The 18,131-nt window shown below is 47.2% G+C and overlaps 1 long non-coding RNA gene across 1 annotated transcript in view; it reads left to right on the top strand.

Moving 5' to 3' along the window:
* Positions 1-15,609, top strand: part of LOC125450358 (uncharacterized) — a 214,993-nt gene extending 199,384 nt beyond the window's left edge. Inside the window, exon 18 of the long non-coding RNA XR_009443932.1 lies at positions 13,882-15,609. This is a non-coding gene — a long non-coding RNA (uncharacterized LOC125450358). The remainder of the gene's footprint in view (positions 1-13,881) is intronic.
* Positions 15,610-18,131: the final 2,522 nt, after the last annotated feature.

An 18,131-nucleotide genomic window follows, 5' to 3' on the forward strand; every position in this document is an offset into this window, starting at 1 on the left:
GGGATCCTGCGACTGAAGTTAATGGAATGCAGTGACTGAGGGTAATGGGATGCAGTGACTGAGGACAATGGGATGCAGTGACTGAGGACAATGGGATGCATTGACTGAGGGCAATGGGATGCTGTGACTGAGGGAAATGAGATGCCGAGACTGAGTGAACTGGGATGCAGTGACTGATGGAAATGGTATGCAGTGACTGAGGGAAATGGGATGCAGTGACTGACGGAAATGGAATGCAGTGTCTGTTGGAAATGGGATCCTGCGACTGAAGTTAATGGAATGCAGTGACTGAGGGTAATGGGATGCAGTGACTGAGGACAATGGGATGCAGTGACTGAGGACAATGGGATGCATTGACTGAGGGCAATGGGATGCTGTGACTGAGGGAAATGGGATGCAGTGACTGGGAAATGGGATGCAGTGACTATGGGAAATGGGACGCAGTGACTGAGTGAAATGGAATGCAGTGACTGATGGAAAGGAGATGCAGTGACTCTGTGAAATGGGATGCAGTGACTCTGTGAAATGGGATGCAGTGACTGAGTGAAATGGGATGCAGTGACTGAGTGAAATGGGATTGCCGTGACTGTGGAAAGGAGATGCAGTGACTGAGGAAATGGGACACAGTGACGGATGGAAATGGGATGCACTGACTGAGTGTAAAGTGAAGCATTGAGTGAAATGGGATGCAGTGTCTGTGTGAAATGGGATGCAGTGGCTGTATGAAATGGGATTCAGTGGCTGTGTGAACTGGGATGCAGTGACTGTGTGAATAGGGATGCAGTGACTGAGGGAAAGGAGATGCAGTGTCTGTTTGAAAGGGGATGCTGCGACTCACGTGAATGGGATGCGGTGACTGAGGGAAATGGGATGCAGTGACTGAGGGACATGGGATGCAGTGACTGAGGGACATGGGATGCATCGAATGAGTGAAATGCGATGCTGAGACTGAGGGAAAGGAGATGCTGTGACTGTGGGAAATGGGATGCAGTGAGTGTGGGAAATTGAATACAGCGTCTGTGAGATACGGGAAACAATGACTGTTGGAAATGGGATGCAGTGACCGTGGTGAAGGAGATGCAATGATTGAGTGAAATGGGATGCAGTGATTGAGTGAAATGGGAAGCACTGACTGAGTGAAATGGGATGCAGTGACTGAGTGAAATGGGATTGCCGTGACTGTGGAAAGGAGATGCAGTGACTGAGGAAATGGGACACAGTGACGGATGGAAATGGGATGCACTGACTGAGTGTAAAGTGAAGCATTGAGTGAAATGGGATGCAGTGTCTGTGTGAAATGGGATGCAGTGGCTGTATGAAATGGGATGCAGTGACTGAGTGAGATGGGATGCAGTGACTGCGTGAAATGCGATGCAGTGACTGCGTGAAATGGGAGGCAGTGACTGCATGAAATGGGACGCAGTGACTGAGTGAAATGGGACGCAGTGACTGTTTGAAATGGGTTGCAGTGACTGAGTAAAATGGCATGCAGTGAATGAGTGAAATGGGATGCAGTGACTGAGGGATGTGGGATGCAGTGACTGAGAGACGTGGGAGGCAGTGACTGAGGGAAATGGGATGCAGTGTCTGTGGTGAGGGAGATGCAGTGATTGAGTGAAATGGGATGCAGTGACTGAGTGAAATGGGATGCAGTGACTGCATGAAATGGGATGCAGTGACTGAGTGAAATGGGATGCAGTGACTGCATGAAATGGGATGCAGTGACTGAGGGGAATAGGATGTACTGACTGAGTGAAATGTGATGCAGTGACTGAGTGAAATGGGACGCAATGACTGAGGGAAATGAGATGCAGTGAATGTGGGAAATGGGATGCAGTGACTGAGTGAAATGTGATGCAGTGACTGAGTGAAATGGGACGCAATGACTGAGGGAAATGAGATGCAGTGAATGTGGGAAATGGGATGCAGTGACTGAGGGAAATGGGATGCAGTGACTGACTGAAATGAGAGCGAGTGACTGACTGAAATGGTAGGGAGTGACTGACTGAAATGGTAGGGAGTGGCTGACTGAAATGGGAGGCAGTGACTGAGTGAAATGGGAGGCAGTGACTGCGTGAGATGGGAGGCAGTGACTGCGTGAGATGGGAGGCAGTGACTGCGTGAGATGGGAGGCGGTGACTGCGTGAGATGGGAGGCGGTGACTGAGTGAAATGGGATGCGGTGACTGAGTGAAATGGGATGCGATGACTATGGGAAATGGAATGCGGTGACTGTGGGGAATAGGGTGCGGTGACTGAGGGAAATGGGTGCACTGTCTCAGTTGAATAGGATTCACTGGCTCCGTTAAATGGGATGCAGTGACTGAGGGTAATGGGATGCAGTGACTGACTGAAATGTGATGCAGTTACTGAGTGAAATGTGATGCAGTTACTGAGTGAAATGTGATGCAGTGACTGCGTGAAATGTGATGCAGTGACTGAGTGAAATGGGATGCAGTGACTGAGGGAATTGAATGCAGTGACTGAGGGAAATGGGATGCAGTGACTGAGTGAAATGGGATGCAGTGACTGAGTGAAATGGGATGCAGTGACTGAGGTTATGGGAAGGAGTGACTGAGTTAGGAGGGATGCAGTGCCGGAGCGGGCCTAGGGTGCAGTGACTGAGGGAAATGGGACGCACTGAATGAGCGAAATGTGATGCAGTGACTGAGTGAAATGGGATGCAGTGACTGAGGGAATTGAATGCAGTGACTGAGGGAAATGGGATGCAGTGACTGAGTGAAATGGGATGCAGTGATTGAGTGAAATGGGATGCAGTGACTGAGGTTATGGGAAGGAGTGACTGAGTTAAGAGGGATGCAGTGCCGGAGCGGGCCTAGGGTGCAGTGACTGAGGGAAATGGGACGCACTGACTGAGTGAAATGTGATGCAGTGACTGAGGGAAATGGGATGCAGTGAGTGAGTGTAATGGGACGCAGTGACTGAGTGTAATGGGACGCAGTGACTGAGTGTAATGGGACGCAGTGACTGAGTGTGATGGGACGCAGTGACTGAGTGTGATGGGACGCAGTGACTGAGTGTGATGGGTCGCAGTGACTGAGTGTAATGGGATGCAGTGACTGAGTGAAATGGGACGCAGTGACTGTGTGAAATGCGATGCAGTGACTGTGGGAAATGTGAGGCTGTGAGTGAGGGTAATGTGGTGCAGTGACGAAGTGAAATGCGTTGCAGTGACCTAGGAAAGGAGATGCAGTGACGATGGGAAATGGGGTGCAGTGACTGCATGAAATGGGGTGCAGTGACTGAGTCAAATGGGGTGCAGTGACTGAGTGAAATGTGATGCAGTTCCTGAGTGAAATGTGATGCAGTGACTCAGTGAAATGTGATGCAGTGACTGAGGGAAATGCGACGCAGTGACTCAGTGAAATGGGATGCAGTGACTCAATGAAATGGGATGCAGTGACTGAGTGAAATGGGATGCAGTGACTGAGTGAAATGGGATGCAGTGACTGAGGGTAATGGGATGCAGTGACTGAGGGTAATGGGATGCAGTGACTGAGGGTAATGGGATGCCGTGACTGAGGGTAATGGGATGTCGGGACTGAGGGTAATGGGATGCCGTGACTGAGGGTCATGGGCTGCAGTGACTGAGGGTCATGGGATGCAGTGACTGAGTCAAATGGGATGCACTGCCTGAGTGAAATGCGATGCAGTGACTGAGTTGCAGTGACTAGGGGAAATGGGCTACAGTGACTGAGTGAAATGGGATGCAGTGACTGAGTGAAATGGGAAGGAGTGACTGAGTTAATAGGGATGCAGTGCCCGAGCGGGCCGAGGGTGCAGTGACTGAGTGAAATGGGATGCAGTGACTGAGGGAAATGTGAGGCTGTGAGTGAGGGTAATGTGATGCAGTGACTGAGTGAAATGCGATGCAGTGACTGAGGGAAATGGGATGCAGTGACTATGGGAAATGGGATGCAGTGACTGCATGAAATGGGATGCAGTGACTGAGTGAAATGGGATGCAGTGACTGCATGAAATGGGATGCAGTGACTGAGGGGAATAGGATGCACTGACTGAGTGAAATTTGATGCAGTCACTGAGTGAAATGGGATCCACTGACTGAGTGAAATGGGATCCACTGACTGAGTGAAATGGGATCCACTGACTGAGGGAAATGGGATGCAGTGGCTGAGGGAAATGGGATGCAGTGACTGAATGAAATGGGATGCTGTGACTGAGGCAGATGGGATGCCGTGACTGAGTGAAATGAGATGCTGTGACTGAGGGTAATGGGATGCACTGACTGAGTGAAATGGATGCAGTGTCTCAGTTAAATTGTATTCACTGTCTCCGTTAAATGGAATGCAATGACTGAGTGAAATGGGATGCAGTGACTGAGGGAAGTGGGATGCCTTGACTGATGGAAATGGGATGCAGTGACTGAGGGTAGTGGGATGCAGTGACTGAGGGAAGTGGGATACAGTGACTGAGGGAAGTGGGATACAGTGACTAATGGAATTGGAGTGCAGTGACCACATCTGATTTGGTACTGGGTCATGAGCCTGGACAGGTGTTAGATTTCGATGTAGGTGATCATCTTGGTGATAGCGATCACAATTCTTTTATGTTTACTTTAGTGATGGAAAGGGATAGGTGTACGCCACTGGGCAAGAGTTATATCTGCGGGAAAGGCAATTACGATGAGATTAGGCGAGATTTAGGGAGCATAGGATGGGGAAGGAAACTGCAGGGGATAGGCCCAGTAGAAATGTGGAGCTTATTCACTGAAAAGCTCCTGTGTGCCTCGATAAGTATGTACCTGTCAGGCAGGGAGGACACTGTAGAGCGCGGGAGCCGTGGAATCTCTGGTCAAGAGGAAGCAGAAGGCTTCTGTAACTATAAGATGTGAATGCCCAGTTAGGGTGCTTGAGGGTTACAAGGTAGCCAGGAAAGACCGAAAGAGAGAGCTCAGAAGAGCCAGGAGGAGACATGAGAAGTTGTTGGCGGATAGGATCAGGGTAAACCCTAAGGCTTTCTATTGGTATTTAAGGAATAAAAGAAGGACAAAAATAAGATTAGGCCCAATCAAGGATAGTAGTGGTAAGTTGTGTGTGGAGTCAGATGAGATAGGGGAAGTGCTAAATGAATATTTTTCAACAGTATTCACTCTAAAAAACGACAATGTTGTTGTGGAGAATACAGAGATACAGGCTACTGGACTCGATGGGATTGAGGTTCACAAGGAATAGGTATTTGAAATCCTACAGAGGGTGAAGATAGCTATGACCCCTGGGCCAGATGGGATTTATCCTCGGATCCTCGGGGAATCCAGGGAGGAGATTGCCGAGCCTTTGGCATTGATCTTTAACTCGTCATTGTCTGCAGGAATAGTGCCAGATGACTGGAGGATAGCAATTGTGGTTCTCCTGTTCAAGAAGGGGAGGAGAGACAACCCTGGTAATTATTGGCCAGTGAGCCTTAACTCAGTTGTTGGTAAAGTGTTGGAAAAGGTTCTAAGGGATAGGATTTACAATCATCTAGAAAAGAATAAATTGATTCGGGATAGTCAGCACGGTTTTGTGAAGGGCAGGTCGTGCCTCACAAACCTTATTGAGTTCTTTGAGAAGGTGATCAAACAGGTAGATGAGAGTAAACCGGTTGATGTGGAGTATATGGATTTCAGCAAGGCGTTCGATAAGGTTCCCCATAACAGACTATTGTACAAAATGCAGAGGAATGGAATTGTGGGAGATATAGCAGTTTGGATCGGAAATTGGCCTGCTGAAAGAAGACAGAGGGTGGTAGTTGATGGGAAACGTTCATCCTGGAGACCAGTTACTGGTGGTGGACCGCAAGGGTCGGTGTTGGGTCCACTGCTGTTTGTCATTTTTATAAATGACCTGGAAGAGGGCCTAGAAGGATGGGTTAGTAAATTTGCAGACGACACTAAGATAGGTGGAGTTGTGGATAGTGACAAAGGATGCTGTAGGTTGCAGAGAGACATAGATAAGCTGCAGAGCTGGGCTGAGAGATGGCAAATGGAGTTTAATACAGACAAGTGTGAGGTGATGCACTTCGGCAGGGGGAACCAGAAGGCAAAGTACAGGGCTAATGCTAAGATTCTTAGTGGTATAGATGAGCAGAGAGATCTCGGCATCCATGAACACAGATCCTTGAAAGTTTCCACCCAGGGTGACAGGGCTGTTAAGAAGGCAGACAGTGTTTTAGCTTTGATTAATAGAGGGATCGAGTTCCGGAACCGAGAGGTTATGGTGAAGCTGTACAAAACTCTGGTGTGGCCGCACTTGGAGTATTGTATACAGTTCTGGTCACTGCATTATAAGAAGGATGTGGAAGCTTTGGAAAGGGTGCAGAGGAGATTTACTAAGATGTTGCCTGGTATGGAGCGAAGGTCTTACGAGGAATGGCTGAGGGACTTGAGGCTGTTTTCATTCGAGAGAAGAAGGTTGAGAGGTGACTTAATTGAAACATATAAAATAATCAGAGGGTGAGATAGGGTGGATAGGGAGAGCCTTTTTCCTGGGATGGTGACGGCGAGCACGAGGGGGCATAGCTTTAAATTGAGAGGTGAAAGATATAGGACAGATGTAGAGGTAGTTTCTTGACTCAGAGTAGTAAGGGAATGGAACGCTTTGCCTGCAACGGTAGTAGATTCGCCAATATTAGGTACATTGAAGTGGTCATTGGACAAGCATATGGACGTACATGGAATAGTGCAGGTTAGATGGGCTTGAGATCGGCATGACAGGTCGGCACAAGTTCGAGGGCCGAAGGGCCTGTACTGTGCTGTAATGTTCTATGTTCTATGGCTAGCTCTCCCTGTGCTCCGTGTGATTTAACTTCCCGACTGGACTACTGTGCGGAACCTTCTTGAACGCCTTCCTGAAGCCCATCTCCGTCCATCTTTCTGCCTTCATCAATGCTCTTCATTACTACTTTAAAAAACTCATTCAAATCACATGAGTTATGATTTCCTGTGCACGTGTGTCCTCGGATCCCTTGGACTGTTTCCTGTTCTAACAGTCTTCAAATGGGGGATCTTGTCAAAAGCTTTGCTGAAGCCCAAGTAGACTGTATAAAATGCATTGCCCTCATCGACACACCTAGTTAGCTCTTCAGTCATAGATTCATAGAGTCATACAGCACAGAATCAGGACCTTCAGTCCCAATCATCTCTCCTGATCAGGTGTCCCAAACTTAACCGGTCCCATTTGCCTGCGTTTGGTATCCGTCTAAACCTTTCCTCATTGTGTATCTGTCCAAATGTCTTTTAAATACAGAAATTTTATCTGCCTCTACCACGTCTGTTGGCAGCTCATTGCATTCACGCACCACCCTCTGTGTGGGAAAAGTTGCCTGTCAGGTCACTTTTAAATCTTTCCCGTTTCACATTTGAACCTATTCCCTTCTGGCTTTGCACTCCCCTACCTTGGTTATTCCCCTTATCAATGCCCATCATGATTTTTTACACCTCTGGAAGGTCACCCCTTCGTCTCCGATACTCCAGGGAAAAAGTCCAAGCCTATCCACCACTCCTCATAAACCCTCCAGTCCCGGCAATGACCTTTTGTAATTATTTTTGCACTCTGTTTAGTTTAACAACATTCTTCCTACGGCAGGGTAACCAGAATTCACTGAAGTATTATGACATAGAACATAGAACATTACAGCGCAGCACAGGCCCTTTGGCCCTCGATGTTGCGCCAACCTGTGAATCCAACCTGAAGCCCATCTAACCGACACTATTCCATTACCATCCATATATTTAACAATGTTCATTTAAATGCCCTTAAACTTGGCAATCTACTCCTGTTGCAGGCAGGGCATTCTGCACCCATACTACTGTCTGAATAAAGAACCTCCCTCTGACTTCAGTCCCATATCTGTCGCCCCTCAATTTAAACCTATCTCCACTCGTGCTCGCCATCACCATCGAGGAAAAAGGCTCTCGCTGTCCACCCTATCTAATCCTCTGATTATCTTGTATGTCCCTATTAAGTTGCCTCTTCACCTTCTTCTGACAAAAACAGCCTCAAGTCCCGAAGCTTTTCCTCATACGACCTTCCTTCCACACCAGACAAGATCCTAATAAACCCCTTCCAAATCCTTCCGATAATGTGGCGATCAGATTTGTACGCAATACTCCAAGCACAGCCGCACCAGTGTTTTGTACAGCTGCAACGTGACCTCATGGCTCCGAAACTCAGTCTCTGTACCAATAAAACCTAACATGCCGTACGCCTTCTGAACAACCCTATCAATCTGCGTGGCAACTTTCAGGGATCTACGCACATGGACACCGAGATCTCTCTGCTCATCCACACCACCAAGATTCTGGGCAGCACGATGGCTCAGTGGTTCGCATTGCAGCCTCGGGCAATTGTCTGTGCGAAGTTTGCACGTTCTCCCCGTGTCTGCTTGCATTTCCTCCTGGTGATCTGGTTAAGGCGGATAAGGGAGGGGAATATGTGTCTGGTGGCGGCATCCTGCTGGTGGTGGTGGAAATGGTGCCTGAGGTTGGTATGGATGTGGGCATGTGGGTTGATAGGTAAGGTCAAGTGGAAGCTTGTTGCTGTCTTGGGAGGGAAGAGAAAAGGTGAGGGCAAAAGTGCTGGGTTGGACACAGTTGAGGGCCTTGTTGACTGCAGAGCCGGGGAATCCTCAGTTGAGGAAGAAGGTGGACATTTTGGAGGCTCCCTTGTTGATGTTGGCCTCATGAGAACATATTCGATGGAGATGGAGGAAGTGAAAGAAGAGGTTGGAGTCTTTACAGAAAGTGGGGTGTGAGGATATATAGACCAGGAAGCTGTGAGAGTCAGAGGGTTTGGAATGGATATTAGTGCGAAGCCGACCCCCAGGAATGGAAGCAGAAATGTTGAGGAAGGGAAGAGTGGAATCAGAGATAGAGCAGGTGAAAGTGAGGGCAGGCTGGAAATTGGAGGCGAAATTGATGAAGTTTTGCAATTTCAGTCAGGACAGAGAAGCAGCCGGATGATATCATTGATGTATCGGAGAAAGTGTTGTGGGTGGGAATGTTCCATGTACCCCACGAAGAGACAGGTATAACTCGGGCCCATGCAGGTGCCCGGAGCTGCTCCTCTTGGCCGAAGAAAATGAGAGGAGTTAAAAAAGAAGTTGTTGAGGGTGAGGATGAGGTCGACCAAGTGGAGGAGGGTGGTGGTGGGAGGGGAATGTTCAGGTCCTTGCTCCAGGAAGAAGAGGACAGCCCTAAGAACCTCACGGTGGGGAATGGATGTTTAAAGGAATTACACGTTCATGGTAGGGAGCACGCAGCTGGAACCGGCAAACTGAAGTTTTTAAACCTGCGTAAGATGTCAGAGTAATTTATGGATGTACGTGGGCTGGGCTTGGACCAGGGGACAGAAGATTGAGTCAAGGTAGGAAGAGATGAGTTCTGTGGGGCAGGAACAGGCTGAAACAATGGGTCTGCCAGGACAGTCTGATTTGTGGATTTTTAAGGGGACGTAGGAGCGACTTGTGGGGAGCTGTGGCCTTTCAGCTTGGAAGCAGAGGGGGAAGATCACCGGATAGAACAAGATCAGTTACTGTAGTAGATACAATGGCCCGGTGCAGTCATGGTCCAGGAGAAGTCGGAGGAGGTATCTGAGAGCTGGCGCTCAGCCTCTGCAAGGTAGACTTCAGCTCACCAGACCACAGCAGGACCACCTTATCGGCAGGCTTAATAACAAAGTCAGGGTGAGATATGAGTGCGTGGAGGGCAGTCAGTTGGGCAGGACATAGGTTGGGTGTGGTGCAGGGAACAGAGAACTTGAGGTGATATCACGTCGACAGTTCTCAATGAACAGATTGAGTGCACCTGCATCCACACCTTAACAATTCTGCGCTGAGGGGGTCTGCACTGAGGGGTGCCATGAACTGTATATTTTTCCATAATAGTTGATTTCCCAAAGTGGAGCATCTCACATTTAATGGATTAAAATCCACTTGCCGTTTCTGCAACTGATCTGTATCCTTTCATGACCTCTACACTCATCACGATTCTACCAATCATTCTATTGTCTGCAAACTTGCTAACCCATCCATCTATATTTTCACCTCAGTCATTTTGTACAGACCACAAACAGCAGAGGTCCCAGCACAGATCCCTGCGGAACACCAATCGTCCTGGATCTGCAGCATGAAAAGCACCTTTCCACCACTTGCCTCTGTCTTCTCTGGGCAAGCCAGTTGTGAATCCAAGCATCCAAGCCACCATGGACTCGGTGCATCTTAATTTTCTGGATGATCCTACCATGAGGCACCTTGTTGAAAGTATTGCTAAAATCCATGTCGACAATATCCACTGCTCTACCTTCATTGATCACATTCGTGACCTCCTCAAAAAATTCAGTCAAGTTAGTAAGACATGACCTGCCCTGCACAAAGCCATGCTGACTGTCCCTAATTGGGCAATGCTGTTCCAAATACAGATAAATACAATCCCTAAGAATTCTCTCCAATAGCTTCCCAATGAACGATGAGAGACTCTCTAGTCTATAGTTTCCTGGATTGACCCTATTTCCCTTCTTGAACAGAAGAAGAACATTGAGGAACTTGCTAATCCTCCAGTACCCCTCCAGTGGCTACCAAGGATACAAAGATATTGCTGAATGCCCCGACAATCTCCTCTCTCACCTCGCTCAAAAACCTTGAGTAGATACCATTGGGTCCTGAGGACTTATCCACCTTAATGCTCTTTCTTGATCTCAAAATGCTGTTATCATCTGAGCATGCTCCACACAAATCCCACTATCCTCCATACCCTTCGCCTGAGTGAATAGTGATGCACGGTACTCATTTAGGATCTTGCCCACATCCTCTGCTTCCAAACACAAGTTCCCTCCTTTATCCTGAATGGTCCTACCTTCTTGCTATTTATCCCCTTGTTTTAGATGTATGCACAGAATGCCTTGGGATTTCCTTCAACCCTCCTTGCCAAGGTCATTTCATCGCCCTTTTATTCTGCTTTCTTTATGTCGGCCCTGTTCGATTTTAGCTTCCTAAACCTGACATATTTTTGTTTTTCCCTTTTGACTAACTTCACAACCTCCCCAATTATCCAAGGGTCTTTTACCTTGCCATCCTTGTCCTTCCTCCTTCCTGATCCTAAACTCATAAGCAGGCCTTTAAACAATTCCCATATGGCAAATGTGACAGCTCCTCCCAATTAACACACCCCAGCTCCTACCTAAAATTGATATAATTTACTCTCCCCCAAGGTCCTGACTTCTCCTTCTTCATAGCAATCTTAAAATTTAAGGAGTTGTGATCACTATTTCCAAAATGCTTTCCCACCCTTCTCATCAGTTACCTGACCAGGACAAAGTCCAGCATGGCCCATCTTCTATCCATATACTGTGTCAAGAAACTCTCTTGGATAGACTTAACAAATTCAGCCTCATTTAAACTCTTGTTGTAAGGGAGTCCCAGTCAATACCGGGGAGGTTAAATTCACTGACTGTGACAACTCTGACTTATTGCGTCGTTTCACAAGCTGCCTACATATTTGTTCCTCAGTGTGTCAGTGGCAACAGGGGAGCAGGCTATTAGTTTAATCTGATCAGAGTGATTGTGTCTATCTTATTTTTGAACGCTACCTCTATTGCCTCAGTGGGCAAGCCCTCCAGAATGTCCTTTCTAGGGACAGATGTAACATTTCCCACAGGTTAGGAGTGCACCTCCTCCTTTTACCTTCCCCTCTATCTTGTCTAAAGCAATGAAACCCTGGAACATTGAGCAGCCAGTCCTGTCTCTGTCTCAACCAAGCCTCTGTAATGGCCTCAACATCAGAGACCCATTTACTGATCCAGGCTCTAACCTCATCTGCCTTACCTGTAATACTCCTTGCACTGAAATAAACATATTTCAGCTTGTTCGTGCCATCATGTTCATGTACCTGTCTCTGACTGCCATTCTTTTCTGATTTATTGGTCCTAACATGTACCTGCCATCAATTCATCTACTTGCTGACCTGCTGCTCTGGTTCCCAGCTGCCTGCCAGTCTTTAAATCCTCCCAAGTAGCACGAGCAAACCTCCCTGTGAGGGTATTTGTTCCCGTTCAGTTTAGGTGCAACCCATCCCTCTTACACAGGTCACTCCTTGCCCAAGAAGCGGTCGCAATTATCCATGAACCTGAAAGCCTGCCCCCAGTACCAGCTCCTTAACCAATGCATTCATTTCACCTATCTTTCTCTGACTTACCTCAGTAACATGTGGCACTCGTGGCAACCCATAAACTATTACCCTCTAGGTCCTGCCTTTCAGCCTCTTTGCTAACTCCTTGTACACAGTCCACAGGATCTCATCCCTCTTTCTACCTACGTCATTGGTACCAATGTGCACAATGGCCTCTGGCTGCTCACCCTCCCCCTTAAGAATTTGTTGCAACCACTCAGAGATGTCCTTGACCTTGGTACCAGGGAAGCAGGTGTCTCAAATGTGGCTACAGAAACTGTGCCCCCAACGAATGAGTCCCCAACCACGATCACTCACTTGGATTTGCCTGACCCTGTCCCACAGCAGGGCGGGTTGTACCACGGACCTGGCTGCTGCTGATTATATAACCGTTCCAGTTTAGTTTTAGATCAGTGGTAAACTTGATTAAGTGGATAGCCAAGCACCTCAGTGGTCTACAGTACAGGAGAAATAAATTCCTAAGCTCACGGATTCTGTGACAGTCAAAGACAAGCACTGACTTGTTCTTACCTCATTTCCAATACCTGGCCCATAGCCCTGCGTGGCTTGGATAACACTTGCACATTTAAAAAAAATGTAAGGATGATGTGAGGGTAAGGACATGGAATTTTGTGATAGGGTCATATTCTCTCTTGTTGGAGCTGATTGCTGCTTAGCACTTGTATGGTGCAAATGTTACTTATCCTTTATCAGGCCAAGTCTCACTGTATTTTCTCATCGTTGACTTCACTGTTGGAAAAGTCATGAATTCTGCTGGACACCTGGACAATATTCAATGAACATTCATGTCTCCACTTTGGTTCAAGTGAAGACATGATGTCAACCAGTGCAGGTATCCCGTGAATGCCACTGACTCAATTTTCTATTCCTCTGCTGAACACCACATTCAATCAGAAGTTGCCTTGGTGGAAATGACAGATTGCACTTTCCTTCCTTGTCAAGCTCAGGATCTCTGATCATATTTGTGGTAAATCCTGAATGAGGTTACGAGAAGTGTGGGCATGACGAAAAGTAAACTGAGCCCCAGTGTGCATGTGTTTTACAGCACTGTCATCCAGATGTTGCATTACTTTGCTGATGATTGAGAATACATTGAGGTCATAATTGGTCAGCACAATTAGCCTGCCGATTGCGTGATGGGTCATCTTTCTCTGAAACGTGAGTGTTGCAAGTGTTTAAAAATGTACTGGAAAACATTTACTGTTGGTGTGGTTACCTTGGGGCACATTGTTCCAATACAGTTTGTGGGATGCTGCCAGGTGCCATGGCATTTGCAGTATCCAGAACATTCAGTCTTGTCATTGCGTGAAATAATTTGAATTGCATGTAAGTTTAGATCTGTGATGCCTCCTCAGGATGAGGGCAAGAAGATCATCCAGACTGATGCTATGAATGGTTTCATCTGCTCCTTCACCTTTTGTTCATAACATCATGTAATAACTGCCATGTAGCCTGATGAGAAACTAAAGCTCATCCTGATTCATTTGCATTCGAAGGTGCCTATTTTTCCCGAACAAAAGCACCCATCACTGAGCGGGAAGTATGGAGAATGTTGGAGACATGAGGGGTGAGATAATGCTGGATCTTGACCAGCAAAACCATTGTTGTGTTGGTGAAATGCAAACAAAAATCTATATGATGTAAAGTTTATTCTCAGCTAATCCCTTTCTCAAATGACAGATTCTGATGTTGGTAACTGGAAAGCCTCCATTGTTGGAGGACGAGAAGCCGTATCCAATTGAAGCAGCACAGGCTTCTGCGATGACTGTGGAAACCACTGCTTATGCCTTGCTTCAAGCCTTGTCAAGGAATGATATTGACTATGCAAAACCGATTGCGAGGCGGCTAACGATGCAACAGAACGATGGTGGTGGAATTCACTCGACGCAGGTAAATGCTTGAGATCACAACAACAGGCATTCAGATATTTCCATGGATCGTGTTACTAACTGGAGGTTGATGCTGTTTGCAATCAAACTGGACACTGCATTTTCATCTGCAGGTTTGGTGCATTGGCACAAATTCCAGTTCTTCAATGGTGTTAATCCTTGGTTAAATTCTTACATGCACTTTGCCTGTGCATCACTTTTCCTTTTTGGCATTGTCCTTTAAAACTACCTGTTTCTGCAAACCTTCACTTATTTGTCATAGGATCATTGAGGGACAGCATAATAGAGTGCTATGGCAATGGAACAGACCCTTCAGCAAATTGTATGTGCCCTCACAAGATGCAAGTCCCGAACTATTCTCATCACATTTCCCAGCACTCGACCCAGAGCCTTGTATGCCTTGGCATCGCAAATGCCCAATCAAAGACTTGTTAAATGTTATCATGGTTTCTGCCTCTACCACCCACACAGTCGGTGCGTTCCACATTCTCACCACAGGTTCGGTGCAAAAACAAGTAAGTTTCCTCAAGAGATAGTGGGAACTTGCCAATGCTGGAGAATCTGAGAGAACAAGGTGTAGAACTGGATGAACACAGCGGGCCGAGCAGCATCAGAGAAGCAAGAAAGCAGACGTTTCGGGTCGACACCCTTCTTCAAAAATGGGGGAGGAGAAGGGGATTCTGAAAAAAATAGGGAGAAGTGGGGAGGCAGGTAGAAGATTGGTAAAGGAGAAGTTAGGTGAACTGTCCTGTGCTGTCCACTCACTGTCCCCTGCTCCAGAATCATAGAATAAGAGAATTCTCCAGAATTAGACCATAAGGCAATGAGACATAGGATTGGAGGTAAGGCCATTCGGCCCATCAAGTCCACTCCGCCATTTAAATCATGGCTGATGGGCATTTCAACACCACTTCCCTGCACTCTCCGCGTAGCCCTTGATTCCTTTTGAGATCAAGAATTTGTTGATCTCTGCCTTGAAGGCGTCCAACATCCCGGCCTCCACTGCACTCTGCGGCAATGAATTCCACAAGCCCACCACTTTCTGCCTGAAGAAATGTCGTCTCATTTCAGTTTTAAATTGACCCCCTCGAATTTAGGCTGTGCCCACGGGTCCTCGTCTCCCCTCCTAACGGAAACAACCTCCTAGCGTCCACCTCTTCTAAACTCTTCTTGTAAGTTTTAATTAGTTCTCCCCTCAACCTTCTAAACTCTAGTGAGTACAATCCCAAGATCCTTAGCCATTCATCATAGGTTAAGCCTACCATTCCAGGGATCATCCGTGTGAATTGAACAAGCACTTCATTCCATTGTGTCTGTAACCACTGAAGCCACACTAAGTTCACATTTGGCTCATGTTTTAGCAATAGGCCCGTTGCCTTGAATGTTATTTCATTTTAAGTGCTGTACCAACCCTTTTGCTTTAATGAGAAAAGATTATCCACCACCTCAACTAAAGTCCCAGACAATGAATTCCAAACCCCCAGCACCTTCTGGGTGTCTTTTCTTTCCTGAAATTCCTTCTGAGCCTCTTAGCTTAAATGTATGTATCTCTTCCCCCTGGCACCCACCACCCCCCGACCTCCCACCCCAGGAATGGTCGTTCTACTTCCTCGCCTAGACCCATCAGAATGCAGACCATTTTTTCAGGACCTTCTTCAACCTTCTCTCTTCGGAAGAAAACAAGCCAACCTTATCCAGATAAAACAGTGATGCTGCCTGGCCTGCAGTGTTCCTCCAGCTCCACGCTGTGTTATCTCAGACTCCAGCATTGACAGTTGTTGTTATCTCAAACTTACCCAGACTCTCCATCGAGTTAAAATGCTTCACCCCCTCAGAACATCCTGATGAATGTCCTCCACACATGCTGAAATGCAATCACCTCTTTTCTATAATGAAGAGACCATTAGAACATAGAACATTACAGCGCCGTACAGGCCGTTCGGCCCTCGATGTTGTGCCGACGTGTCATACCGATCTGAAGCCCATCTAACCGACACTATTCCATGTACGTCCGTATGCTTATCCAATGACGACAAATGTACCGAAAGTTGGCGAATCTACTACCTTTGCAGGCAAAGCGTTCCATTCCCTGACTACTCTCTGAGTAAAGAAACCGCCTCTGACATCTGTCATATCTTTCACCCCTCAATTTAAAGCGAGAACAGAACTGCACTCAGTCCTTCAGCTGGAGCCTGACCAAAGTCCTGCACAGCTCTTCAGCCATTTGCTTTCCTAACTGTCCCTTTAAGCTGCCATGCCATGTTCAGCAATCTGTGCACAAGCACCCCAAGATCACACCATCTCTCTGACCTTCCTAGTGTCCTGGCATCCATTGAAAGATTCCTTGCCATGTTAGTTCTTCCAAATTGCATTACCATACACTTATCAGTGTTACCACTCCATATACCACTGACCTGCCCATTTGACCAATGTATAACTTTGGATTGAACTTGCTGTATTTTCCTGGACCTCGCGAGCTTTTACCTACTTTGCCAGGCTCCCATGTGAGACCCTGTCCAAGTCTTTGCTGAAATCTGTTTTCACTGCATCAATTCCCATCTACACACTCTGTCACCTCTTTGAAAGGATCATCTAGGTTTGTGAGGCATGACCTCCCTCTGACAAAGCTATGCTGACCGTTGCTGATCAAACCCTGCTTCTTTCAATGGAAATTAAGCCTGCCGTTCAGAATATTCTCCAATATTTTCCTATCTGCTGATGTGAGACTCACCAGTCTGTAATACTCTGCTTTATGTTTGTCATGCATTTTGATAAGTGGAACTATGTTACTTGTTCTCCAGGTAATCTTCTGATTTTAAATTCACCGGATCACCGTACATGTCCCCAGTCTCTGTTGTTTCTGCTCAGGAATTGTGTGCCGAAATGCTCCTTCTCACATGTAAAAGGTGATGTGAATTTCTCATTTAACACCTGACAATTGCTGTCCAGTTCAAACCATACATTTGCCTCTTCATCCCTCATGAGACCTGGTTTTCCCTGGATTTTCTCTTTCGCTCTGAGACACTTGTAGAAGATTTTGAGATTCTCCCTGATCCTAATCCTGATCACCAGCGTTCTGTTGCCCTGTATTTGTTCTCTGAATTGCTATGACAAGATGCCCCTGCACACTATACATCATCATCATGGTGGTTTCTCGCAGATGTGGATGACAGTCTCCCACTCTCAGGCTGAATCTACGGGTGGCTGTACAGACCGATGCAGCTACCGTAGGCTCTGTTGCACTTGGGGCAGAAGGCGGTCGTGGGAAGGGGTGAGGGTGTTGTTGATGTAGCTGCATGGCTTCCGCTGCTTCCAAATCAAGCCTCGAGGTGTTGATGCCTTCCCAGGTGCTCCTCAGGCATCGGACCATCTTCGGCCGGTGATTCTCGGTGTCTGCAGGAATGTTGCACTTCACCGTTGAGGCCTTGAGTTTATCACCGAGTGCTTCCTCTGCACATCTGGGTCTCACCTGCTGTTTTGAAGCTGGGATTAGAACATGCGAGGAGCCTCGTGTCAGTCATACAGATGAAGTGTCCAGCCCATTGTGGCTGATCGAGGATTGTCAGTGCCTCGGTGCTGGGGATGTTGGCCTGGTTGACGTCAGTGTGTCTACAGGGACTCTGTTGATTTATTCCCTTGACAACTGTTATACACCTCCCTTTTCGTTCTTATCTGCTCCAAGAACAAAGAAAATTACAGCACAGGAACAGGCCCTTCGGCCCTCTAATCCTACGCCAATCGAGATCCTCTGTCGAAACCTGTCGTCTATTTTGTCAGGGTCTTTGCTCCCTGCCCATCCATGTACCTGTCCAGGTACATCTTAAAAGACCCTATCGTGTCTGCGTCTACAACCTCTGCTGGCAACGCATTCCAGGCACCCACCACCCTCTTCCTAAAGAACTTCCCTTGCATCTCTCCTTGAAACTTTCCTCCTCTCGGTTTGAACTCATGACCCCTTGTAATTGAGTCACTAACTCTGGGGGCAAAAGCTTCTTGCTGTCCACCTTGTCTGTATCCGTCATGATTTTGTAGCCCTCAGTC

This window comes from Stegostoma tigrinum, unplaced genomic scaffold (genome assembly GCF_030684315.1).
Source record: "Stegostoma tigrinum isolate sSteTig4 unplaced genomic scaffold, sSteTig4.hap1 scaffold_188, whole genome shotgun sequence".
NCBI classification, from domain to species: Eukaryota; Metazoa; Chordata; class Chondrichthyes; order Orectolobiformes; family Stegostomatidae; genus Stegostoma; species Stegostoma tigrinum.